This window comes from Amblyomma mixtum, chromosome 1, assembly GCF_055824585.1.
Source record: "Amblyomma mixtum isolate Tamu chromosome 1, ASM5582458v1, whole genome shotgun sequence".
In the NCBI taxonomy this organism is placed as follows: Eukaryota; Metazoa; Arthropoda; class Arachnida; order Ixodida; family Ixodidae; genus Amblyomma; species Amblyomma mixtum.
In genome coordinates, this window is record NC_143012.1 from 221,092,740 (window position 1) to 221,113,897 (window position 21,158).

Consider the following 21,158-nt stretch of genomic DNA (forward strand, 5'->3'; position numbering starts at 1 on the left):
CCCGGAAAGAACTGCCAGTTCGGAAGCGACAGCGGCAGGAAATGTCGATTTAAAGGCAGAAGCTCCTATTCAGAAAGACTGCAGTGGGGTTTTGAGTCAGCGCAATGACGAAGCCAGAGAAGGTCCTCCGCTGGCGCAGCCAGCGAGTAGCAGTCAGGAATTTGAGGCGATAATCTGCGGCACAGGGCGTGGCTGTGAGTCACCTGACAGCGACTCTGGCGCTCCAAGCCAGAGCGAAGCGTTAGCTTTAATGGTTGCTGCAACCCGGAAAGGTGAGGGCACAGCGCCGAAATATAGACCGCAGGATAGTGAGCCATCGTGTTCAGCAGAGGTCACGGGGGCGAGCGATTGTGCAAGTGAGCCGTCGCCTGGCACTCTGAGCAAAGCGCCAGTGGCTTTGCTGCGCGACAAAAATGGCAAAAACGATGAGCCTTTGAAAACTGATGGGTCGACTAAGGCGAGCGCCGGTAGTTTAGCACCTGTTGACCACGCGCGAACTTTTGACAGGCAGCGACAGTCAACAGGCGAGGTCTTCGGAAGACAGCCACGCGTGAAGACAGCTGTTCCGAACACCTCTGCGAGAACGCAAAAAGCGCGGGTCAAACTTCTGCATTTGAGGACTCCGCGTAATTCCTCGAAATTGCCACCGCGGCGCTCAAAAGTTCGCAAGCGTTGCAGAAAAGCCCATGCGACTAATCATGCCCAGTCTGGATGTGAACCACCTGCTCCATTGAGAGGCCGCAAAAGGGATAAGGCATGTGACGCGGGCGGCGTGCTAGAGAGAAGGGTGCACGGTCGCCACACAAAAGAACGCCACAGAGGACCCGCGGGTCGGAGGGGGACGCAGCATGCAGGGAACCAAGAGAAGGGGAAGCGCCGTCCTAGCACAGGCGGAACTAATCAGCCCCGCAAGTTTTTGGAAACCTTAACTGGTAGCCCGGCCGTCCGACCGCGACCGCGCAGGGCGCGGCTGAAGAACAGGAAGCAGTGGATTTCTTGAATCACACGACGGCTTCCAGGTGCATTTCAGCACTAAGCATTTTTTGTATTTACTGTTTGCTTTTCGTTCTATCCATTTAATCAACTGTAAAAAGAAAAATGAAAGCAAACCAAGTTTTGAGCTTTTGTGCCTGAGTGAATTTTGTACTTTTCGTTAACTTGCATTGTAGTCATGTAGCCTTGACGACGCTTGTTTTTAAGTAATCTTTGTAATGCGCAGTTCAGTGTAGCGCGAACGATTTCCTTTGTGAGCTGTGATCTCACCCGCGCTATTATCTATGTTTTGTTATTTGACGGCATCACTTCGTTGAGGTTTGATGCGAATTGCCGTGCAGCAGGCATTTGTATATAAGTTTAGCTGAGCTGCGAATTGTGAGAGTGCCCGCTGAGGCACGAAGGTACAGCGAAGTAATTCATGGGCGAATGTGGCGTAGTCCCTCGCGTAGGTGCTGCGAGATTACTTCGAGCTGTAATTTTGTTGGGTCGGTTTCGTGGTTTGGCACGTGAACTTAAACTGCTCCGATTATTGTGTTATAGTGTCCGCTGACACTCAAGCACGAGCGAGGCCACTTTTGGCCATCATAGCTTAGGTAGCTGGCGTGAGCTACCAGATATGCTCAATTTTTCTGCCGCATTGACTTTTGCACAACGTTATTACTTCGACAGTGTTTGTTGTGCGGTTTTGCAAGTAGGCTTGCTTGCAGTATATGTTAGGCGCTAGTGTACGCAGAAGCACGAGCGAAGCCTGTCTTGGCCATTTTAGGATGCTCGCGAGAGCTCGTAGGGATGCTGCTTTCTTTGGCCGTATGAAGCTGCGCAGCACGTTTCTTCTGCGAGGTTTTTTGTGCAAGTTTCGCACATTTATGTCGTGTCTGCTGCTTTGCAGAACGAAAGGAAGACGACATGGGCAATTGTCGTACTTAAGAATAGCAAGTAGCTTGGGGCAAAATTGAAAGCCTCTGTCTGACCTCTCGGCTGATCCTTCCCTGCCCGGGTGACATCGAGAATCGTCTCAATTTGTCCGACCGATTCTAGACCAATTCTAAATTTCCCTCCGTTTTTTTGAAGTGTCATGCATTATGACAATACTTTGAAGAGGTCCCAACACCTGAACCGTGCATCGGCTTACGCACTTCGTGTTCGTTCAGGAAAATTTTGTTTCTTTAAGATTTTAGAGGGAAGTTTGAGTAATCAGTTTTCTTTGGTTTTGGTCTGGCGGGGCGAGTGGGCAACAGACGGCACTTGCTTTTGCTGTGTGTGGCTTGGCGTTTGTGGTTCCGTTTGACTCGCCTTCCAGAGAAATTCCGAGAGCGGGACATCGACAGCCGATGAAGAGAGGCCTGGAGAAAACGAGAGCCCCCTCTTGCACGTCCTGTCAGCCGAGCTGCGTAGGAGCGGCTCATCTTCCGGACGCATTGTCTGGTGGCGGGGGTGCTGTTGGGTTCGGGATGCCCCCCCCCCCCCTGCCTTGTGGATTAAGGCAGCTCGCGGTTCCCATGCTGCCTAAGTGGATTAGGCAGCGACCTTCCAGGACCGTGGGACCACTGTGGCAGCGGCGAAAGTCAAAGACCGCCGAAGGCCGAGGATGCGGCGACGATGGCGGCGTTCCGTGGCCGAGTCGACCCTCGGGCCAACGAACAGAGTGGTGGTGTGCTGAGTGAAATACAGCAGTGTTTAATTACTGAGCCTCTACCCTCTCCCATCAACCGAGCTGCGGCAGAGCACCACGGCCCAGCGCCGCCCCTGCCGTGGGCGGTATCAACAGTGGCCGCAACTGTCCGTCTGATTGGACGTCATTCTTCGAACTATTTCCCCAGACAGGGATCTGGGGAATCTGTGCGCTATTTAACGGGGTGTTGTTTTGAGACTCCAGAACACTCCTGTTGACTCCTCAAGAAGCTCTGTTTCACTGAGATTCATTCTCAGTTACCCTTTTTGTAAATAATGTAAATATTCCCGCATAAAGTTCTTCCCTTCCTTGTTTTCTCGTCGTAACCCCGTCTCCCGCCTTCCTCGTCCCTTCTCCGGCCCGACCACGCTCACCCGATCCTAATAATAGCTAACTGTGCTAGTGGACGATAACTCGTGATTAGCCCACAGCTAAAACGCCCGTGATATTTTGATTCTTTTTTTCGTGATACCCGGAATGACTTCTTTCTAGGGCATTACGTGGGGGAAAGGGTAGGGTGAGTGGGTAGCGTATAGAGCAATATTACGAAATACAATAGAAAGAGGTACAATGAATACGCTATAACTTGGCAGTATAATTTTAGCGTTTTCGAGTATAAGTCTTTCTCTGTACGGAGGTCTGCAGAATTTTTATCTACATTGGCGTCTTATCGATCGAAAGAAGAAAAAGAAAATAATAATAGGTGAAACGGCTAATGGAATTCTCTTACCCTTATGTTGGGCGTTCGGTTATGCTGACACCTTTCTATTTCATACCTAAGTGGAGGTTCACATTTAGCTAGAGAGTAATCCAGAAGGAAACACAGAAGCAGGGCTGGTACGACCACAATATATCAGCGCTTGCTAAACACTGTTCATGCTGAAACAGCTGGGTAGAATCGAACTGGGCTAATGCAACTCAAGAAAAAAGCGACTTTTCCCAGGACCCCCCTTCCAGCCAATGGTGTCGGCCGGTTGCGATGACCTTCTATCGAGGGTGGCATGACTGTGCAGGGAGTGGCGTAACAACGCAGGGAGGCAACTATCCCAGCCATGGAGGGAGGGGACTATCCCCTTTCATCTGCCACTCCCTGCATTTTGGCGCTAGCAGGCTCATATGAGAATCGGCCGACGCAATTGGCTGGAAGAGGGTCCTTTTTCGGGGAGAAGCCGCCTTTCTCTTGATTTGTATCCGACAGACACTATTAAATAAACCTGATTCTGGCAGTGCAAGCAAGCTACAACTCGAACTAGTTTGTAAACTGATTTTAACGTGTTACGTGCAGCGACGAGGAGTTAATTATTATCCTGAAGCCCCAGCACATTTTTCTAGGCCTTAAAAAAAAATAAGAGATAAAAACGTTCGTACGATATGTATGCATGAAAGGCCAAGACTTTGAACGAAATTACTTCGCTGTAATTAACACCGTTACTCCAACGACGCTGTATATACACAGCTCGCGGAGCTCTGAAAAATTCAATCTTGCTGCGCGAAATGGAAGAGAGAGAGAGAGAGAGAAAGATGAAAGAAGTCCGCTGGCGTGGGTAGTGCGGAAGCGCATGCGAACGGCTCGTGAAAAAGTTATTGCCAACTCCGGCTGTTGGTCCTGCTTGACTCGAGTTCAAGGCTGGCTCGCCGCTGCTCTCCACGCACGCGCAGTCTGAAATTAAGACGGAGCTTGAATTATGATCTGCACGTTATTAACTCAAAGGATGAGGCTTCTGGCTGCTTAATTAAAAACAAAGAAGCCAAATTTTTCTAGGCTTTGCTCATTCCTGATGTCAGCAGCAGGTGTATGCACGCACGGAACAGGGTGCTACGTGTTTTGATAGGCTAAACTGAGTTAACGTTTTACCGTAACTTACAGTTATGGCGCTAATAGGAGGACCGTTGCGAAAATTAAGGTTTCTCTAATTAGTCAGTTCTTCTCTCGGCCGGCTCTCTCTTTGGAAACGCCTTTGCTGGAAATCGGGCTATGAGAATCTCAAATGGCTAAGTGGAACATATGCCGCCTTCATACCGGATGTGCTTACAGTTTTAGAAATGGCTAAACTATGTGCTTTCTTTGGTGTTAGGCAAAGAGATTTATTTAGTGAACGTCGGGGACCAGGATGTGAGTGGTAACGAATACCGATTTATGAGGAACGGCGGACCCTCTGAAGTTAGTATGCACATTTGCGCCGGACCTACCTACGTCGATGAAAATGTTTTATTGCGAAGCAATACTACTTTAGCTACCACCTCAGCCCGTTCCAGCGCGAGGCGGTGGTAGGCACCACTTGACCTTTGGCATGACCTTTGGCATGATGTCATACCATCTGTGTAAAAACGGGGCATCTCGCGCCGTCGCAGCGCGAGGCTGATAGGCACCAACGGCAGCCTAACTCTCGCTCCTCTCACCAGGGGCGCCGCGCGCGGAGTGACGTCATACCATCTGTGTAAAAAAACGGGGCCCCATCTCGCGCCGTCGCAGCTCGAGGCTGGTAGGGACCAACGCCGGTTCGTTCCTGTCGTCAAGCCTGTCAGATGCCGCCTCAAGCAAGCAAGACACTTCGGCAGAATGCAAAGAGGAAGCATCAGCGAGCTACGGAGACGGCAGAAGAATGAGAAGAACGACTTTCCAAGCGGCGTGCTCAATATGCAGCCCGACGAAAACGGTAAACGTCTATGCGTCATTAGCCGTGTCAGTAGATGGGAAACCAATAAAATAGCGGAACCTATCGTATTGCTTCGCAATTACCAGGCTTAACCAAGCTAAGCCACAGCCAGTTTTTTTCAAGTGGTACTGAGCCAGAATAGAGAGGTGCACGTGCGCTTTCTGCGAAGAAAAACAAAAAAAAATGATAATTTGAAACTAACTGTTATCGGCGTTATGTGTTGAAGTCTTACTCCCGCTTAGTGAATTTTCTGAAATAGTTTGGTTCATAACCTCGAATCCGCTCCGACTAGCTGATTAATCCAACTACGTACCGCCATTTCCTTTGGTAGAGAGGCTGCCCTATAGTAGGGACACCTCACGATTTTGATCCCCTTTGTAGCACGATTTTTTAAAATCAAATATGAAGATCAGAAAAAGCTGCTTAGATTTGGAGTGTAGTGCAACTGGAGTGATGCTAAATCTCCCCTTATATATATAGCTGAAATGCCCTTCAGCTTGGATGATCGATTTTAAATTTTCTGTCACGCCTCCGCAATGCTTCCGAGGACCTGGCAACCACGGTAAAATGCTTTTGCACTATGTTACCAAGAGCGACTGCAGATTTTCCCATATTCACCTTGTCATTAAAGTCCCTGGTCCTGGTTACGTCATGTGGCAAATATATGAACCACGCAAAAAACTATCGCGGAAACAACAGCAAAGTATGAATTATGCGAGGCTTAGAAGCAAGGTTAATAATTATTGGAAGGCGACAACGTTCACAGTTCTAGTATGGTATGGTATGGTATGGTATGGTATGGTATGGTATGGTATGGTATGGTATGGTATGGTATGGTATGGTATGGTATATGGTATGATATGGTATGGTATGGTATATGTTATAATATGATATGGTACGGTATGGTATGTGGTGTTTAATATCCCCGAGTCAAAAACTAAGAATGAAGCCGCAGTGGAGGGCTCCGTATAAATTTCGACCGCCTGCGGCTCCTCAATGTGCCCAGATATCGCACAGTACACAGCTCCTTGCGTCTACTGGACGATCACTGTATTGTCAGTGCTTAAATCTCCCACAAATTAACGGCATAGCAAAATGCGTTCAAGGCCATTTAAAGCGCGCATGCAGCTTCTGGTGGTGTAAGCAATCTTCAATTCCGTCCATTGAAACTACGGCTTCGATGTTTCATCCTGCTCTCAACTTGAACACAAACTGACAAACATCATCCCCCTGTGTCCCCACCCTCGTCGTCCGTATCTTGAGGTCGAAGCTCATAACCTTACCTTTCCGTAAGTGTTAAGGCCAAGGTGTGAGCACGGTACGGTCGCCACCTGCAACTCTTCAACGAATGTCTGAAACTCCTTTCACCATCCTACCTTTCAACTGCGCGGATTTTACACTGTGCATAACTGGACGTGCGAGTATAACTTGTCGAAGGAGCACACACAAGCGCAGCGATGAAAAATAAGTGAGCGATCTTCACTGCTGGGGCTCTATATGCATTATTTCGTTAGAGCACAGAGTGAACACAAGGCAGGAGACGCGTATAGCAGTTACAAAAAAAAAAGAAGAAGAAATCGTGCTATGCACCTGCTGAGAGGATAGTGGCAGATACGCCGAGCACCACGAACTACATGCAAAGATGCCAGCTACGTTCTGCGCAAAGAGAACCTAAATTCCCAACGCCATGCATATAAGGTGATAAATACGATTCTTTAATTAATGGAGACCTCATTATACACCTAGGAACTGGCTTTCTGGCTTATGCGCTTGCTGTTCTTCATGAACTGCGCGTCATTACCTAAATTAAGAACCAAGACACTCGACAAGAATTTGCAGGAAAGCAAATCTGGCCAGACAGCACTGTCCAAGCGACAATCAAGTTGCAATTTAGGTCTATTTTAAACCATCTGCAGTGACCCGAAGTGAAGTCAGAAACGAGAACAAAAACGTTTGTGAGAACCCTTATAAAAATGCTCTATCACTCTATACACTTCTTATTGACTCTATTGACTTCCTATGGATACCGCTTTTTGTCTATTCGTAGTCTATGACTGTCTATGGACAAAAGTCTACTAAAAGTGTATGGCCATAAATCTATAAATTCTCTATAGACTGTCTATGGCATTTGTGTGCCTATAGACTGTTCTCTATGATTTGTGTATAGACAGCATATAGACTTTATAGACAGAAGTCTATAAAGTCTATAGACTGTCTATGGCATTTGTATTGCCTATAGACTGTTCTCTATGACTTGTGTATAGACAGCATATAGACTTTATAGACAGAAGTCTATAAAGTCTATAGACTGTCTATAGACTGTACTGCCTATTGAATGTTCTCTATGATTTGTCTAAAGACAGTCTATAGACTTTATAGACAGAAGTCTATGACACTCTATAGACTGTCAAAAACTTTTTTTTTTGTAAGCGAACAGCATAAAAGCTCATCAATTACTGCAATTTCGGTCACTGCACAAAATAAGGCTTAAAGCCGCGTCGATCAGGCATGCGTTCTCTGCATATCCTCGTTCGCGTGATGTGCATTTAGTGCATGTCATGCGCCATTCTATTTCCCCTTCTAACGACAAGACAGGCGATGATGCGGTGAGAAATAAGATCCCCTGAGTGTAGAAATACGTCGGAAGGCGCTATTGACGAAAATCAAACTGAAGAGAAAATAAAGAAAGAAAGAAAGAGAGAAAGAGAGAAAGAGAGAAAGAAGAGAGAAAGAAAGAAAGAAAGAAAGAAAGGAAGAAAGAAAGAAAGAAAGAAAGAAAGAAAGAAAGAAAGGAAGAAAGAAAGAAAGAAAGAAAGAGAAAGAAAGAAAGAAAGGAAAAAGGAAGGAAGGAAGGAAACGAAAACCAATTAGAGAGGAAAAGAGACAAATCAGAGGGGCGCTCAGTGCGGATAAACTAGTTTTCCTGGAAGAACGTCTATAGCGAGAGCGCACCCAAGCTTTCATAAGCGCTTCTTGTGAGTTGAGGCGTTAAGAAATAAAGACCTATACCAAACCAAAAACCTTAAAGGATTAAGTGTCGCACGACTCGACATTAACACTCAACTCTCTATACAAAAGCAGGGAAAGAAATACGGAGAAAAAAAGTTTGGGGGGGGGGGGGGGGGTAGTGGGAGAAGAGAGGTACAGGCTCGCGCGTTACCCGAGCGGACCCGGTATGAAAAACTTGTCTCTGAAAAGACGCGCTATCACCGTGCACTGCATACGCCCGGCGGAGCTTACTGGCCTAACCTAGCCCCTTCGCATGAAAGAAGCGACGAAACGAGGGCAGAAAGAAGAGAGAGGGACGATGACTCGTTCATCGGTACTTTAATTCGCCTTTTTCACTCTGTGTATAAGAACGAGAGTGGCCGCGAAAATAAAAGAAATACACCAACCTAGGAGAATATATGCGTTAATGTATACGCATGACAAAAAAAAATGGAGCTAGGGGAGGGGGCTGGAGAAGTGGCTGGGGATCCAAAAGATGGGAGAAGTCGAGAAGGGGTGTCGGGCTAGCAGCAAGCATCAGCAAGCCTTGAGCTATTTACATCCATATATGCGTATATCTCCATCAAGCAAAGAGGCTCGCCTCTCGTTCAGAACTAAGCCTTGAAGATATATAAATAAAAAAGACGAGAATAAAGGAAAATCGGGAGCTGCCCCGGAGTCATATTGTTCCGCTTCCTTAGGCTTCTGGGCGCGCGGGCCTTCCGGGGCGATTAATTTATGCTATTCTCCGCCTCGCTCGCTGAGCTCGTTATGGCGTCGTTAAGGACGTGTTCGCTTCCTTGGCCGGGCTGCGTGTCTGCACCCGCGTTACGCGCTCCTTTCTACCGCGGCCTTTTTATACGGCTTCTCTTTCACGCGGGAGCGTGCGAACAGGCGCACGCGCGCTCGTGTGTGTGAGCCTGCCAAGGTTCCTGGACTCCTGCTGCTGCTGCTGCTGCTGCGGCTGTAGCGCCGGTGTTGACTTATTCCCTTTCGTATATAACCCTGCGCTTGACTCAGCTAGCAGGCGTGCATGCATATCCGCTGTGTTGCGGCCGCTGGGTGAAATGATCCCGTTTTCCTCGACTTTTGACACCTGTTGTTCCAGGCCTTTTTCGCCCCACCGCGTTTCTGTTCTTTCCTTGTTCTTTTCTCTTCGGTTAACTTTTGCACTTTTTCTTTTTTGATATATTCTTTTTCTTTTTCTTTTTTCTTCCAGCGGCGATGTCGTGCAACCTGTCCCCCTGCCTGCTGCTTGATGACACAGGGCTGCAACTAGTGCCTTGCTGGCCGTTAACTTAGGCGGTTCACCGGTTTGCTATTGGCTCTGCTTTGCGATTCGCGACTGGTTTTGGTGCGTATGCGGAGTGTGCGTGTCTCTTTAACCGCATAATCGGTGCTTTGAGCTTTGGCTGCACGCATTACCTTACCGTCATGCCTCGGTAGACGCTTGCCGGTCGTTAATGAGTATAGTACCAAGCGCTGAGGCGTACACTCTGGATATAGATTCTCTATGTGATGTCTTCGCTTTATTTTTTTTCGCTCTCTCGCGTGGCCGGTCAGATATAGAACTGTCCCGTTTTGTTTCTTTGCTCACTTGTCGTTGGTCAACGCTTACGACATCGCTTCGGAGAATGCTAACATTTATGTACATGTGAACTTTTTTGCTTCTGAGTGCTCGCGACTTTCTTGCAGCAGCTATCGGAGGCCTAAAGTACTACATGAACTTTTATGAGAGATTTAGCACAGATTATCAGTCAAAGGATGACACCTTATCACACTCTGATAACTGTAGTGGAGAAATGGAGAGGAGAAAGCAGGTGTGGCAGGACAATGTTTCATGACAGTGATCATAGATGTGTGGAAGAGTCATTTGATGCTCCTTTTGCGCTAAGGCAACATTCAGCACCAACCCCAGCTCATTAGCTTTATTTGCACACCGAGTAGTTTCTGCTGCTGCATAATGAGAAGACACTGCACGCTCACATACGAAGGCATACCCTTCGTGTCTTACCGAAGTCGTTGCACTTTACGTCTCCATAGCAGGTTTGTGTTGGTCTGCGTTTTCGTCGCACTTGACCATATAGAGAGATCAATGTGCGTCAATTTTCCCGCGCGTTGAATGCCTATTAATTAAAATAGTCCCGAGATTGCGGTGATAATGATGATTCATGGTGTTGGTTGGCATAGCGGCGTGTAACGGCAAAAAGCTTCAGAAACTTTAGCATTCCTAATCTGATACCACAGATGATACCATCATACTACAGATGATGCCAACTGATACCACAGATGCTAACGCATGATACCGCAAATCTGTTACTCAACTTCATCGTCACCTCTTCTCATTCAAGCAGCGCGCCTTCGTCTACTTCGCCAACAAAACTGGCACGAGGTTGCCAACAACTGGCTTGTAGAATGTTTGTGTTTGTGTTGTAGAATGGGCTTGGACCGGGCATGTAATGCGAAAGCAAGATAACCGTTAGTCCTTAAGGATAACGGAGTGGATTCCAAGAGAAGGCAAACATAGCAGGGGACGGCAGAAAGTCAGGTGGGCGGTTGAGATTAAGAAGTTTGCGGAGACACAGTGGCCGCAACTGGCGAAGGAAAGGGTTAATTGGAGAGACATGGGAGAGACCTTTGCCATGCAGTGGGCGTAGTCAGGCTGATGATGATGAATCTGGCAGTTCAGCTAAAGGCTGTTTCATATTCGCGAGCACATCTAAGCATAGAGCTGCGTTGGCCAGGAAGTGTTTTCCTTTGAAATAATGGTTATAGACTGTTTATAGACTTTTTATAGCCTCTAGTGCCATCCTACGAATATTACTATTTTCTACAGATAATCTGCAGACAGTTGACCAAAGTTTAATAGAATCTCAGTTACCCCGCACCTCCATCAGACTGTAGCGTACTTGTTGACGAAGGGGGCTTTAATAGCAGGCACGAAGACAGACAAGGCCTGGCAAACTGGGCAGCAAAGGCGACAGATTCCTCACGGCGCGAGCCCTACTTCGTCGTCGTCAGCTATGCGCCACCTGGCAATACTAGGTGGCAATATGCCATACTATTCTCGGTAATGTTGGAAACGCGGTTTTTGTGGGCAAAGCTGTAAAGTTTCGGTTTTTGTTTTTGTGAACAAGAATGCGTTTTGAAAGCGCTGCTTACCTATTTGTGGATATAAAGAAAAATGTAACTGTCTTTGTGTACGCCAGCTCACATTGCAGATGGTCAATTCACGAATATTAAAGATGCGATCGTGAAATAAGTAAAATAGGTTATTATTTCGTGTTTTACTACAAGACGGCTCAATACCGCCTCCGTCCTTTTTATCCCCTTTGCATACGATGCGTTGCTTGCAGCGAAAGCGACTACCCTCTCAAATAATATGCCTTTTATGTCTAGGCCGTCTTGTGACGTTTATTACGCTGAAACAGCGCCTGACTCCTTCAAACGCCGCGGAATAGGCCGGTAAAAAGATTTTTTGGTGCACGAAAAAAATGCACTGTTTATGTGCAATCATCGTAGAACTCGGGATGGACTTGTGCCTCTGACGAGGTTTTCGCTGGCTTTTGTGCGCTAGAAGTCAGAAAAGTGTGAGCAGAGAAATGCAGAGTCGAAGATTCTAAGCAGGAATGTAACATTTCGTTACTTAGCGCTGGGTCAGCTCGTTGTACCTGGCGCAGATTCACCTTATGAGGTGGATTCACATTACTTTTATTCATTGCATTATCGCCTGTTCTTACGATTAGACGCGGTTTTCATAAATTCTATCAGGTATATGTGTCACTCCTTGTGTGTTGATGCTCGCACTCGGCGCGCGTCATGGCCCTGTTGCGGTGCTTGGCCAAATGTGTTTTGTGACGATAGAATTCAGCACGGGACGTTGGTCGAAGTTACACACATGCGGCAGTGGAGGGAATCTAATAGTGCAGTGGCCGAATACAGGCCGAGGTAGGCGCGGACACCCGGCGTGCACTCTACACTCCCTACGGAAACCGTGGGAGCCGACACTCAACCCCCCTTTAGCCGCACAAGTCCTATGCCTGTGGATCCGGTCACCCGTGTCTTCCGAGCCGTTACTCGCCTCCGTTGGCCTGCACTGCAATTCGTTTCGAAACATGAGTAAAAAATTGCGAGGACGCTTTGGCAACTAAAGTGTTCAGAGGCGAAAGCTGAGAACACTATGCCGTGACGACTTCCGGTGGATGTGACGTCACACCGTTCCCGTGGCTATATCGATACCCAGATATACATCTTTCGCGGATCTTAAGTGTTAATTACGCTTAATTACACATTTTTCCATCTAATTTTACACAAGTCGGACGCTTTTCCGACCATTCTGTGAAAATTTTCCCTATGTCGTGACGACTTCCGGTGGAAGTGAAGTCCCGCCGTTTCCATGGCTATATTGACGTCCGCGCTATTTCAACGCAATTTCGACGTTCTTGCCTATAATTAATTGACTAATTAATCTACAGTCATCAAACTTGGCTTCTAGGTTCGTTTTTTCCTCCTCTATCTGAAGCAACCATTGATTTTCTTCTATCTCTTTTAGCTCCCGAGTTAAACGCGTGTGACACGCTTTGTTAAAGGACGACAGTATGAGCCATTAAAGGCTTTCACCTTGAAAGTTGCTTCGATGAAGAGCGGGCTTGCATTTCTTTTCGCGAGGCTACTTCGTGAGTTTCGCGCACGTGTGCAAAAACTTCCTCCAACATCTAGCAGGCAGAGTGTTCGTTTCTGACCCCCGACTTCGACACTGCTAAGATGCCTAAGGGGCCGACTTGGCGCAGATTGGGCAGACGATTGATATTCAGCTTGAGCTGTGTAATTATGGAAGTCCTTGCATTGCGTCTCAGGCAGTCATTAGGCGAGGGCAAACGAGCACTGGAGTCGTTCCTAATTAAAGCTCCTTGATTACTTGCGTTTACGTTCCTAGCAGCGCTTGACAGGGTTGGCTTCATGCAAGAAGCTCCCTATGCCCTCACTGCTCGGGTTGCCCTTGGAAGAAAAATGTAAAAAACGAATAAGCTAAGTTAAGCTCGCCTTAACGTAGCTTATTCCTTAGCTCATTCGTTAGATGACTCGTTAACTTAACTTATTTGTAAGCTCGCTGCGCTAAGTTAAGCGGAGCTTTACTTAGCGCAGCGACGGCTATCGCTTGCAATGTAACAGTGGTACAGCTAGGTTGCCTGGCCGTGGTATAGTTAGTTTGTTTAGCTGTGATGATTATAGGTTGCAGCTGTTGGGCTGACTAAACTGACAGTGCTCTCGGCACAACAGCAGAAAGGCGACTGACTGCTCGCTCGACGAACGAGCCTTCTATCCTCCTTGGCGCTCACACGCGCTGTTCCGACTTTGCTTCGTAAGCACGCGCACGTGCACGAAAAAGTTTACGCTGTCAGTTGGGTACTTATCCTCTTCTTACTCAGCGTCTATAGATAGAAGTTGATTAAAAGTCCAATGTTATAAATTTATAGGAGGTCTAGAGACAGTCTATAGACCCGCTCTATTAGACCTACAGTAGAGGGTTATCTATAGACTGTCTATAAACCTGTGTCCTTTAGACCTACAGTACTTTACAGTCCACATGCTCTGCACATACAAAAGTCTACCAAAAGTGCAAGACCATAAATCTTTAGGAAGTCTACACACACGTGCATATTAGACCTCCATAGACATTTCTCCACAGGTTGTCTGGTGTCTACAAAGCGGGCAAGGTCATAAACCGGTAAATTTTATATATCTGTTTATAGGCTTTTTTCTATAGGCTATTTCGGCTGAGGTTTATGTGGACAGTCTAAAAAAGTTTTCGAAGGATTGTTCAGTGTTGTGTGGCAGTGACAACTGTGTGAGCCACTTCGTGTGATAGGATAGTAGCGCACGAAGGGGCTGCGTTTTATGCGAAGCATATTAACGTAGGTTTCGGGCCTTCGCGCGACGCCCGGCGGTGGCCACCATTGACCTTGAAGTGAGATCACATGATGTGACGTCACGTGATGACGTCACAACGGCTGCAGATGGGGCCTCATATCGCGCCGTCGGACGTCGCCCGGCGGAGGCCTCCACGCTTCGGTTCAACGTTCATGGAACTAAACTATTAACGTTGCTTCGGTTCGCGCCGTCGCGCGCGACGCGGCGGCGGCGCCACCATCGCTGCATCACGTGATATGTGACGTCACTCCAGGGATGAAGCGGCGCGCGCCCGCCGTCGCGTCAGCAGTGATGCCAACCCTAGGGATTTATCCCTAGATTTAGGGGTTTTTTCTTTGCTTCAGGGATCTAGCGTCTTTTTTGTGGAATCTAGGGATTTTGAGAGGCCGTAGAATTACTACTCTAAGCGGCTTAATGGCAAGTGTATCTGATTATTTTGCGCTTGGAACAGAAAAAACTATGAAAAATGCTAATTACTACTCCTTTATTTTTAGTATTCTGCCGAGCCGAGAGAGGGCGAAAGCAATTCTGCAACGCGAAATTATCGACTGCTGCACAGGGAGGAAAAAGGAAACCATGTGAATTTCAAGATGTTTAACGTGCGTGCCATCTCTGGCGCTTCGAGTGACTGCTCCTCTACGAAAGACGAAGTTGAATTTTGACTTGTAGTGCCTGGATCAGCGCGCTACGTTTACGCTCACCGCTTACCTTTACCAAAAAGTGCCACAATTGTTCGCATTCTCCACGTATGCTAGACGACTTGATTTAAACGTGCTGTTCAACCAAAAAACACATTCAAAGTTGTAAGGAATCACTTGCTGATTTTGTAATTACCAATCTTACGTCTGTATCATTGCTGTGTAACTATAACAAGATTACATTTTTGGTTATGTCAGTTTCTCGGGACGTCAATCCTTAGTAGCTCCAAAACTATTTGAAAGTCTTTGATTGCGACTATGATTAATAAATAACTGTGCGGTGAGATATGCCATTTCACCGCTTCTGAATGTTCTCTATGAGGCGAGAAGGGGTCTTTCATTAATTCAAACATTTTCGTATTTCTGTGTGCCTCTTAAAACAAACAATTCTTAAAACAACCCTTAATGGTGTCTGAATAAAATACTTTCATGTGTTGACGGGGCTTAGCAGAAAATGCTAGATCTTTCAACTTGGTATCAACTGCATTTATTTTTCAAAGGGCTGCATAGGTTCTTTGCGCGCAAAGATAAGCCGGCCGAAGGAGCAGCTCAAAAGCCGGTGCGGTGAAACGGGAGTCGTCTGCGCGTGAGCGCGATCACACGTCTCTGTAAAAGCTGGCGCCATCTGTGGGCCCTCTATGTAACGTAAATCTACAAAAAAAAAACAAAAAATGTGCAATTGTGGCTAACACGATTTTATTTATGTCTGACAAAATGTATAACCAATGGACGAAACAGTGAACTGCGCTGAGACTTTGTTAAAGCTCAAATGGTCGCATTAAAAATTAAACAATTATAGGCTAGGGATTTTTCTTCAATCTAGGGATTTTTGGAGGTTCAATCTAGGGAGAAAACGTTGACCTGAGTTGGCATCACTGCGCGTCAGTCTCTGTGTCCGCAACCGCGCCAGCGTCTCTGCGCCGGGCGTGTATGCGGTCAAGATGCCTCCAAACGCTAAGGACGTTAATAATAAGAATGCAAAATGAAGGCTGCTTCGCATCCACTGGGGCTTAACCTTGATAAGCCTCCAACTTTTTTCTTACTCCATGTTCTTTCAGTCTGCATCAGAAAGCTGTAAATATCCAGTGTACGGGCCGGTAGCTGCTCTAGGAGTATGATTGCAGACAACACATGGCACGAAAATGCTTTTCAGTCCATGCGCTACATTCTTCATGATCAGCTCTTCATTTCTACGAGAACCGCCAGTCTTTAGTACCATCAGATTCATGAGGTAAGTTCTTCCCGGCTCGTCGCGGTTGAGACAGCGCATCATGCGAAGGCAAGATAACCGCTTGTCCTTAAGGGTAACGGAGTGGATTCCAAGAGAAGGCAAGCGTAGCAGGGGGCGGCAGAAAGTTAGATGGGCGGATGAGATTTAAGTCTGCGGGAATAAGGTGGCCGCAGCTGGCGTAAGACAGGGTTAATTGGAGAGACATCGGAGAGGCCTTTGCAGTGTAATGGGCGTTGTTAGGATGATGAAAATGATGATGATGCGTTGCTGCGCTTTTTCCCAAGGTTGTACTGCGATTGGCGCGCCACCACTCCGCAGCCCCGAGTAAGAGCTATATAAAACAAAATGAATTATTTTCTCTATTCCTTTAATTCTTAATGGTCCACAAAGCTTCGTGCTGTGTAGCTCGGTTGGGCCCCTCCACGTCCCAAATGTGGGGTGGTCGACGCCCTCGCGCTATATTGCTGTCTGCCAAATAACGTGTCAGTTGCCAACCACAGGTGTCATGGAACACGGCAGAACATGAACAGTGTGTATGTTGGTCTAAATCTCGCAATAGTGTGAAATTTAGAGCTAAACTCGGAAGGTCGCTTACCTTCATACGCCTGATGCAAGGGCGTATAAACTAACGGTACTTGACGTATGGTACGTCAGATAACCGTCGCGAACTTACTCCGACAAAATATGTTGCCCTGTCAGCGGCTCTAGTGTAACATGTTCATATAACTTGATGTGTGGCACAGGAAACGCATAAATTCTCCAGCCTGTGGCAACATTGGCGTAAAAGAGAAACGGGTCTTCGCGGTTAAGAAGGAAAAAGGAAATAAAGAGAAAGGAAAATATCGCTCAAACGAAGAAAGAACAGCAAAGTGCGTTGATCACAGCTTCGCAGTGTTAGTGGAAGACAAATCTTTAGCATACTAAAAGTTTGCTCACCGCATTTTTTTGCGCGGAAGTGCACACATGTGCGGACGCATATACACACTTGACGGTCTACTTGCTGATCTACTTTGACAGCGTAAATAAAACCATAACCCATGAGATTTTTTGATTTATCAATTTTGAAAAGATATTACTTAAACGACCAAAAAAAGGCGTGTGCCTAATTCAGCAGCGGTACGCCAGAAATATATTTTAAAGAAAACGAAAGAAACTTATTTTGCTAAAGAAAAAGCTCCTGTGCCCATCTCGATTCGAACTGTTTGTCGATGCTAAATATGTGGGGTTGATTTTCGCTAAGCTTGGGCTTACACTGATTCAGTACTGAACTATCCCCTTCACGCGTCAAGTATTGCGAAACGCGCTGCGAGACTGTTAGGGCTATTTTCGAGATCTGTTCAATAAATTCATGCAATTTACAGATGTCTTCGTGGCACAGGACGTTACAGGACGTCACATAGCTTGGACCTAGGCACCATTGCCTAACGCACCAACAGGGGGCAGATATTAGATAAACATTATACTTTGAAGAAGATAAAGCAAAGAAAAAGAAAAAAAATGTCGAGAGATGGCACTCAACAAGAGTGACTTTTTCCAAACAGGACACTCCAATTACGAACGAAAATCATACACCATCAGAACTTCACTCCATTCACATGCATTCACGGGACAAGTTCTAAAGAAAAAAAAAACGAATATGATATGTTAAACGAGAAGAATAAATACACCGACATTACAATATCTATAAAAGACAAGCCATATTACATACTACACAAGAAGTACACTTTGCTTTCTTTCGTAAGGTACAAAACGAAGAATAGACTTCTATGATATCAATCAAGTTAGGGAACAGTTGAATGGGTTAGTAGCTAGCCAATTTAGTAACTGCATTATGTAATTATTCTCACTTTGCTTATAATTAGTCTTGCTTTGTGAAACTCCCAATGGTGCTCTAGGTTTTTATAATGTGAAGTAAAAAAATATTTTTCCATCTTGAAAACCTGAAAATTCAGTCTCCAACAACTCCCTAAAGTTCAGTGATGCTTAGTCATTCCTTGATCAGTTTTTAGTAAAAAAACATGTGTTTTTTCTACAGTAAGCAGATAATTTTCATGTTTGACCCAGGAGTGATACACCACAGAATCAAACAATAATGAAGTCGGGAATGAAAATTAATAAATTAAAGCTGACCTCTCAAACAGCAGGGCAATAGTAAGGAAGAGATATTTCCATAAGCAGCCCCCGAAGCACCGAAAACTCTCGCAAGAAACCGAACCCACCGCTTCACCAGAACCGAACGGAACGACTCAACACAGTCGACCACGGCGCTGGCCACTTCCCAAGTGGTTACTGCGCACTTTATATTTATGAGATCTTTCGAGCCGTTAGCATGAAAATATATTGGCTGTGGCTTAGCTCTGGTTAAACCTGGAGTGACGAGAGAACTACATTTCGCGTCCTCTCCTCCGCTCTCCATCTTTGCCCCAGCGGCTCCGCCGTGCAGCCTACTCATACAGCTGCGACGCAGTCCCCCTCTCCACTCATACACCCCCGCCCCCCCCCCCCCCCCCCCCCACTCGACACGGTCCATGCGCACAGCAGTTGCAGCTCGGTTCCGCTGGTTCCGCCAGCGCGCCGCGCCGCCGGCAGCTGCAACTACTCCGCACCACGTGACCAACCAGCTCAATGCCACGGCGCCGCCACGAAGCTGAAGGGGTGCCACGCTGAAGGCTCGAAGCGCTGGCGTAGTGTAGCTCTCGCTACAAAAAACAGTGGGGCATTAGCCTAGTGCGACCGCCTCCTCGACGGGAACAGAGCTGCCGGTCGGTCAGCATGACGAGACTGCGGCCTACTTGTTCCGACTAGCCATGCCGACTTGTGCATTGTGCTGGGAGACCTTGCACATGCAGACACCAAACTAACTCACCATCCTTACCAAATTATCATCTATATGGGAAAGCCTGCTAAACTAGTAGAAAAAAATTGCGTGGACGAACACCAGGAATGACGTAAATAAGTTCGAAAGAAAAAGGCACGGAAGGCGAAGTTGTAACTCCAGCTAGCACAATACAATCGTCAACTTTGCCGGGCTGTCAACGCCATTACGTTTTCAGTGCAGTTGTAAAAAGGAGAGAAAAAAAACTGCATGTCTTTTCTCCTTTTTCCCCTGCCATGGCTCTGAAAAACGCATTTGTCAGACTATGGCACATTCAAGCGAATTGTCCGTGTTGATATTACATGGGTACTGCGCACAAGCTGCCTCAAGTCATGTTAGATATTAGTGCGAAAGGACTACTCCAGACGCGCCAACCCCGATCAAGAATCTTGCCTTGTGTGAAGCCTCGGAGTAACTCGGGTAAGTTCGGAGGAGCGTCGCGCCATACCTTGCCAATTGAAGGGTGACCTTTAGCGTGGCCTTGGCCAGCCTGGACAAATAAAATAAATATTGCCAGAAATGGGTTTCGAAACCACCGTGGTGCGCACGGATCAGCTTCCCTGGCCACAGCACGAGAGCACTATACTGTTGCCGCTTTTTTTTTTCAAAATGGTATTTATTACAATGATGAGATGTTTTTTGTACATGAGCTATCTACAAACATTATGAAAATAGTGGCAAATCAACACACATAAGCAACGAAGCACGAGAAAAGAGTCCATTCGAAGCACAAAGCTAATACACCATAACATGACACATCTAAGCAACAAAGGACTAGAAAAAAGGTAATGAACAACGCAGCACTAAGAGTGAATACCACTCCGGTTCACACTCGCTCCGGGCATACAATTCTTTTAGGTGTACAATAATTCTGCAGTAATGGTTTTTAGCTGAAACAATGGATTGACAATGTCGGTCAATCGTGCGTATTTTCCACAGGCTGTGTAATTTTTAAAAAAATTGGATTATGCTATTGCCGAAGCCGGTCACGCCTCGTGTTAAAATGCAACACACACTCGCGCTGTGCGGTGCACGTCGTCGTCTTCAATCATTCCCATCTGCGGCGCAAACAGATAAGAACAGATTAACTTAGATCAGAGCTTAACTTGGGTCTGAGATCATCGCCAGATGTGCCGACGACCCAGCAACGCAAAACCATGAGCCAACCAGGCTAAACACATACTTTCATCCATCTATTCGATTTAACTGCGTTAAAATTGTTTTACTGCATTCACTTAATTTATTCTAATCGTTGCTAGGTCTTCTTGTAAGCCTGTGGGCACGCATCTGTACATGCCGGTCTGCATAACATTTTGGGACGTAAAGGGGCGATCTCCTTGAGTTTTTCGAGCTGTAGCACCAGCCAGGTATCGAAAGCAAAATGGCTATCAACGAGTACTTAGACAGCACTGAATGGCTTGCAAGTGGTTACATCTTTCATCGCTCAGCGGATTTTCACGGATGCACTGAAAAACCCCGAAAGAACGAAGTGATCAATACTAGCACTTAAACAGTTTTGTTTGTGCTGCATTCAGCGAGTTATATATGCATTTCGCTTTCCCCCAAAAAACCACCGACTTAATTCAGTTACTCTAAAGGAATAGTTTGCATGTTTTCCCACAATACCTCGACTGGTTTAAAAACGTGGCTGCCGCCGAAACAGGAATTTCTGTCTTTTTGTTTTTCAGATTTCTCCGCAAGTGATCATGCCGTGCATCAGTTTGCGCATTGTTTTGCGCGGGAACCTATGTACGTTGGGGGAGAGGAAAGACATCAAACTCGAGGCTCACTAATGCGCAGTTGCTCCTCAGAAAGCCTTACCTTTTACAGATAATCACGTAGCATTGAACACTTCTTACTTGCAGAAAAAGAAGTACTTAAAGGACGAAAATGTCAGATATTTCGTTTTCTTTTCCTCTTAAAGGAGCACAGATTTTTTTCTTTATTTCAGGCTCTTTTTTTTCTTTATTCTCTTTCGTAAGCGACGCCCCACTTTCAAAAGTAGGTCACATAGCGAGTAAGGATGCCCGATAAGCCGATCAGGCAAAGCAACGAGCGCTTCAGACTTGTCTCAGACAGTAAAGAAGTAGCGTTTGAGAGTAACAAGTTC